This window comes from Bos taurus, chromosome 17 (assembly GCF_002263795.3).
Source record: "Bos taurus isolate L1 Dominette 01449 registration number 42190680 breed Hereford chromosome 17, ARS-UCD2.0, whole genome shotgun sequence".
Classification (NCBI taxonomy): Eukaryota; Metazoa; Chordata; class Mammalia; order Artiodactyla; family Bovidae; genus Bos; species Bos taurus.
The window spans coordinates 11,654,763-11,662,053 of NC_037344.1; positions in this window are offsets into that span (position 1 = coordinate 11,654,763).

Genomic DNA, 7,291 nt, shown 5'->3' on the forward strand with positions numbered 1-7,291 from the left:
CTGAGGTGATATATAAAAATTATTAGTTTCTGCATTTTGAAGATAAAGTAATTGAGAGAAACGAGATTATTTTCCCAAGTTCTCAAAAAAAAAAGAAAAGAAAAGAAAATATAACATTAACATGTTAAACTCTCTGGTTATCACAGATCTTACTTACCTCCCTCCAGAAAGGATTTGAATTTATACACCATAAATGGAAAGAGAGAGAAGTAATGTTTCCTGAATACCTAAAATGTGCTGAGCTCTGTGCTAATAATCAGATAATAATTAAAACAATTTTTTTTAAAAAGTAGTATCAGCCTCACTTTACAGATGAGAAGAGTAAGACACAGAGAGGTTTCTTTTCCAGAATCACATAACTAGGAAGTTTTACAAGTCAAATTTGGTCAGAATTTGAATCCAGGTTTACCCAACAACAAAGCTGATACCATTTCCTCTACAGTATGCTAACATAAGGACAATTAAACAAGAAAGCACATAATTACACATGAATGAATGAATGCATACATACATAAATAAGAAGACAAACCACAAAAAAGCTAGCTGTGGAAGGATGGAGAAAGAGAGGATAAATATATATTCCCAAAATACACATACTGAAAAAACCTATATTTTAACCCAAATCTTAGGTCTATATTATAAGGCAAGGCAAGGAGGGAAATCATAGGGGTAACAGTTCTCATTTATCTAATAAAAAGACTATCAGTCTATCAAGAAGGAGGAGCAGCTTATAAATTCTAAGAGAGATTTCTTATACATGTCAAAAACTGAACGTCATACAATAGAATCCATGTCCTCCATAGCAGTTGTTCAAAGACTGCAGAGATGTCATTCACACAGCTGTTTCTTTCACCAACCCACTTCTATAGCGAGGAACAAGCAGACCAAATTAAAGTACTGATAGCATAATTGAAGAAAATATACAACGTCACCATACTAAGTTTTAATTTTCTCAGATCACTGGATCTGAGACTTCCCTTCTCATCCCACATTCATTCACAAAACACCTTCCTAATAACAAGTAAGGATGGGCCTGCTGTCTCTGCCAGAACTACTGGCCACTCTCTAATTCATTGAGCCCATCAATCAATCAGTCAACAAGTACTTACGGAGTGACCGTCACTTGCCAAGTACTGTGCTCGGTACAAGTAAGCTCAACAGATCTGGTCCATTTTGATGAAGCTGACACTCTGGTGGAGGAAACAATTTACCAAGTCACACAAATAGTTATATGCCAACTCCAATAAGTGTTGTGAAGGCATGACAAAGTGCTATGAGAGGCGTAACAGGGACAGGATTTAGCTTAGAGCAGAGGCAGGCAAAAGCTTTAAGAAACGCATCCCTGAAGGGACTTCTCTGATGGTCCAGTGGCGAAGACTCTGCACTTTCAATGCAGGGGGCCTGGACTTGATCTCTGGTCAAGGAACTAGACCCCAAATGACAACTAAAGAGTTTGCATGCCTAAATGCATGCAGATTCTATGTGTTGCAGCTAAGACCTGGTTTGGCCAAATAAATAAATTTAAATATTTGAAAAAGTGGCATATGAGCTGAGATCTGACTTGCTCTCATTAAATACGTAATTAGCCACTGACTTTTGCTAGTTAGGCATCATGGGTACAGTTGTTGTTGTTCAGTCGCTAAGTCATGTCCGATGCTTTGCAACCCCGTGAACTGCAGCACACCAGGCTTCCCTGTCTTTCGCTATCTCCCAGAGTTTACTCAAACTCATATCCATTGAGTCAACAATGCCCTCCAACCATCTCATCGTCTGTTCAATACCGTCTCCTCATGCCCTTAATCTTCCCAGCATCTGGTGGCCAGAGTATTGGAGCTTCAGCTTCAGTATCAGACCTTTCAATGAATATGTGTACAGTGCCACCTTAGAGACTACAAAGTATACAAAGAAGCCTAACATTTGAAGAAGTTTAAATTCATTTACTTTGCCAACAAAGGTCCGTCTAGTCAAGGCTATGGTTTTTCCAGTGGTCATGTATGGATGTGAGAGTTGGACTATAAAGAAAACTGAGTGCCAAAGAATTGATGCTTTTGAACTGTGGTGTTGGAGAAGACTCTTGAGAGTCCCTTGGACTGCAAGAAGATCCAACCAGTCCATCCTAAAGGAGATCAGTCCTGAGTGTTCATTGGAAGGACTGATGTTGAAGCTGAAACTCCAATACTTTGGCCATCTGATGCAGACAGCTGATTCATTTGAAAAGACCCTGATACTGGGAAAGATTGAGGGCAGGAGGAGAAGGAGACGACAGAGGATGAGATGGTTGGATGGCATCACAGACTCAATGGACATGGGTTTGAGTAAGCTCTGGGAGTTGGTGATGGACAGGGAGGCCTGGCGTGCTGCGGTTCATGGGATCGCAAAGAGTCAGACACGACTGAGTGACTGAACTGAACTGAACTGAAATTCATTTACACAGAAGAGACATGAGAGCTCAATAATAACAAAGGCATCAAACACTTGGCACAAATAAATTATAATGGGAAAAGGGATTGACAACTCATTAGGGGCTGGAATAACCCAGAAAGAGTTCTCAGAGAAGGGAGGATACGAGGATACGATGTAGACCTTACAACAACGGTTTTTTAAATGTTTTTGATTAAAATACACAATAAAAAATAAACTTTACTGAGTCACTTTACTGTACATCAGAAATTAACAACATTGTAAGTCAACTATACTTCAATAAAAATGCTTTAAAAAATTTTTTTTAATTTAAAAGAAAAATGCATTTGACACTATAAGCCAATATAAACATACAGATATAAACACAAGCAAAACTCAAACTTTGAGAAACAAGCCTTGTCCTCACAAAAATGAGTTCCAATTGATTATTTCTATTCTATTTCATTTTCTTAAATTTTTCTTTCTGCTGGGCACAATCCACTAAATTAAGTTCATTACACACTAATGAATCATAACCTAAGGTTTGGAATTTCTCTAACAGAAATATTTCTACACAGAGTAAAGATTCTTTGAAATAAAGGAAAACCTGAAAGTAATTCTCACCTCCTACAAAAGTGATTCAAGCCAGCGTGACCTCTAACTCTTTCCCCCCATTCCTCCTGCTTCTCCTCATTTCCAGTTGCATAGCTACCTTAACAATAAAAGGGCTTCCCGGGTGGTGCAGTGGTAAAGCATCCACCTGCCAATGCAGAGGACACAGGTTTGATCCCTGGTCCAGGAAGATTCCACAAGCCACAGAGCAACTAAGCCCACGCACCACAACTATTGAGCCTGTGCTCTAGAGAGCAGGTATCGAAACTTATTGAGCCCATGTGCTGCAATTACTGAAGCCCATGAGCCCCGGGGCCCCGGCTCCATAACAAGAGGAGCCACCACAATGAGAAGCCTGAGCACTGCAGCAAAGAGTACCCCCCACGGCTGCAACTAGAGAAAAGCCCACCCAGCAATGAAGAGCCAGCACAGCCAAAAACACATACATAAGTAAAATTATATAAAAAATAAGAAATCCACACTCGGAATGTGGCTATACCACATACTTACATGATTTCTCCCAGGCATTATCTTCTCCGCCACCTTCTACCACCAGCATCGGCACCAGCCTGATTCTTAGTTGGAAGGCATAAAGTTTTTCATACAAGCAAAAGTGAAGATTGCAATCAGAGGTAGGACTAGATCAAAATTTCAGCTCAGATCTACAGGTCAGGTCCTGAGACTACACATGGACAGAGGGAATGCATCCATTAGACCTGTAAGTTTCTTCATGAGCATTAATTTTCAAGCCAGTTCAGTTTTCCAAGGTCTCCTCCTAAGTCACTTCAGTCATGTCCAACCCTGTGCGACCCCATAGACAGCAGCCCACCAGGCTCCTCCGTCCCTGGATTCTCCAGGCAAGAACACTGGAGTGGGTTGCCACGTCCTTCTCCAATGCATGAAAGTGAAAGGTGAAAGTGAAGTCACTCAGTCGTGTCCGTCAGGCCTTTAAAAATTGATCAGACTTCCAGTTACCAGAGACAAAAAAATATATGTCATGCAGAGTAAGCTATCAAATCTTCCATGAGCTTTATGGTGATCCCTCATCAATACCCACCAACGTCAATAAACTTCTCATCTGGGAAGGAGCTTTCATTCTTTAGTCATGCTGATCTGTAATCCTCACTTTCTGTTATATATATATATATATATATATATAACTTTTTATTTTGTATTGGTGTATAGCTGATTAACAAAGTTGTGAAAGTTTCAGGTGAACAGTGAAGGGACTATGCCATACATATACATGTATCCATTCTCCCCCAAACTCCCCTCCCATCCAGGCTGCCACATAACACTGAGCAGAGTTCCGTGTGCTATACAGTAGGTCCTTGGTGACTATCCATTTAAAATATAGTAGTGTACATACTGGTGGGCTGCAGTCCATGGGGTCACGAAGAGTCGGACACAACTGAGCGACTTCACTTTGACTTTTCACTTTCATGCACTGGAGAAGGAAATGGCAACCCACTCCAGTGTTCTTGCCTGGAGAATCCCAGGGACGGCAGAGCCTGGTGGGCTGATGTCTATGGGGTCGCACAGAGTCGGACACGACTGAAGCGACTTAGCAGCAGCAGCGGTGTATATATGTCCGTTCCAAACTCCCTAACCCTTCCCCCCGTTCTCCCCTTTTCCCACAATCATAAGTTCATTCTCTAAGTCTGTGCGTCTCTGTTTCATGAAATACTCACTTTCATCAAGTATAGACTTAACAAAGCCTCCCAAAATTTGCCCTACAGATTTGACCTAAGAGCCTCAGAGGAATAGTACTCATCATTACCAGCTTCATAAACACTCCACAGACATTCCCCAGCAGTTTTTTTGTGTGTTTTTGTGTTGTTTTTTTTTAAGGAAGAGATAGTTTCAAAATAAAGTGTTAACTCGAAACAAAATAATAATCAGTCTGAATCAGGCCAGGAAACAGGTTCAGAAATTTATCCATTGCACTTTTGGTACAAATAATGAAAGTATATTTACTGATTAGGTATTAAAAGTTAAAGGGCTTCCCAAATGGCTCAGTGGCAAAGAATCTGCCTGCCAAGCAGGAGATGCAGTTTCGATCCCTGGGTTGGGAAGATCCCCTGAAGAAGGAAACGGTAACCCACTCCAGTATTCTTGCCTGGGAAATTCCATGGACAGAGGACCCTGGTGGGCTGCAGTCCCTGGGGTCACAAGAGAGTTGGATGTGACTTAGTGACTAAAGAGCAACAAGAATTAAAAGTTAAAACAAAATTAATAAAAACGAATTTCTCTAGAGACACAGATGTAGAAAAAACCAAGGGGCGGAAGGTGGGGAGGTGGGATGAATTGGGAAATTGGGATTGACATATACAGTGTTGATACTATATATAAAATAGATAACTAATGAGAACTTCCTGTATAGCTCAGGGAACTCTGCTCAGTGCTCTGTGGTGGCCTAAATGGGAAGAAATCCAAAAAAAAAAAAAAACCAGGATATGTGTATACATATAGATGATTCACTTTACTGTACAATAGAAACTAACACAATATTGTAAAGCCACTACACTCCAATAAAAACTAATTTAAAATTTAATTAATTAATTAATTAAATTTTAAATTAATTCTCACTCTTCCCTACTATTTACAAGCCTCCTTTAAAAATATGGAAGAGTGGTCATCTCCGTCTGCTGATAGGCATAACTAGTGTTAGCCATCTGGCAAGTAACAGAGGAACTCCTCAGCTGACATATGTGTCACTGTGTTTCATACACACCCGCTAACTTACCCGGGTACCAAGATTACTCAGGGGAGATTGGAGCTGCCTAGTTTGGCTCACTCAGGGGGTTTTCGTTTGTTTAATGTGTGTATGTAATCTGAAGAGTTCTGATGCTAAAAGAAGGTATTTGATGCTCTAAAGTTAAATCATGAAAAAGAGAATGCATGCTCACTTCTGGCTACTCCTGACGATTTCACTCCAGAGGGCACCCCCTAGGATTATCATTCTCCTTACAATGAAGCTTCAGACCCACGTAGGCCCCAATTTCAGGACTAAGGTTCTTCAAAGCATGAAAAAGAAGGTCTGTCTGGCAACCAGATCCGGAAAGTTATCTATGGGGTTGAAGAAGGAAATGGTAACCCACTCCAGTATTCTTGCCTGGAAAATTCCATGGATGGAGGAGCCTGGTAGGCTACAGTCCATGGGGTCGCAAAGAGTCAGACACGACTGAGCACCTTCACTTTCTTAGTAACTAAACGACCTGTTAATGAGATTTGAATCAGATCTGACCATTCTTCCTTCTCTAACGCCAAAGATAGTGGTTAAGTTGTATTTACATTTTTAAACTTTCCGTATAACAAACTTGAGACAAGACTGCTGTCCATGTAAATTATGCATTCACCGACTAATTACCGTATTTGCTCTCCTACGCCTCGCTGTTGATAGGTCAGGCCTGAGAAAGGCAAGTTGTTGCTGTTACATCTTTCAATCAAAAGGCAAGGTGGGTTGTTTTTCTCGGGTTCTTCCTGGGATAACTTGCACATTTACATCAAGAAGGGCCGGCTTCCGCCAGGTGTGGCCTCAGAAGGGAGTCCAAAAAAAAAAAAACATCGTATAATGCACTTCCAGGGCCTGAGCCTCCGGAGGAAAAAGGCCTTGGAGACCCCGGCGTAGCTGGGCCGCTCCCCGGGTATGGGGCCTCAGCCGTGCGGCCACCTAGGCGCCAGGGCGGGCTTGGGATTCCTCAGCCAAAGTGCGCAGTGAAGGCACCTCCACGGCCTCTTCGCTCTGGTTTGGGAGGAAAATGGTGACAGAGGCCCGGAAGGCAGCCATGGGAGGACCGAGCGGCTGCGGCGCGCAACCACCGCGCCGGAGGTACCCGGCGGGGCGCAGGCGGGGGTGCTGCGGGCAGGCGCGGGCTGCGGGACCCGTGGCTGCGGCGACCCGGCAGACCCTCCCGGCGGCCTGGGGGAGACCCCGGGAAGGCCCTGGCGCCCAAGTGGCGCCCGCCTCGCGGCCGATCGGTGGATGAGCCTGTGGCTCCCAAGGCTCGAAGCTCGAGACGCCCCCCGTGCGGCTTCCCAAGCCCGCAGCCGCGCTCCGCCTCCCGAATGCAATTTGACCGGAGTGTCCCCGGCCGGCCGCCTAAGGCCACGGCGACGAGGACCGAGAGGCCGAAAGAGAAAAGGGGAATGGGGTGGGGGAGGGGACCGGGAGCGAGGAAGCGGTGTCATTTCCACCAACTGGGCTCTTTCCTGACCCAGCCGCTCATCTGTCACCGCTGTCTCATTCCTGTTATTTACATCTGTCTTTAGCATTCTA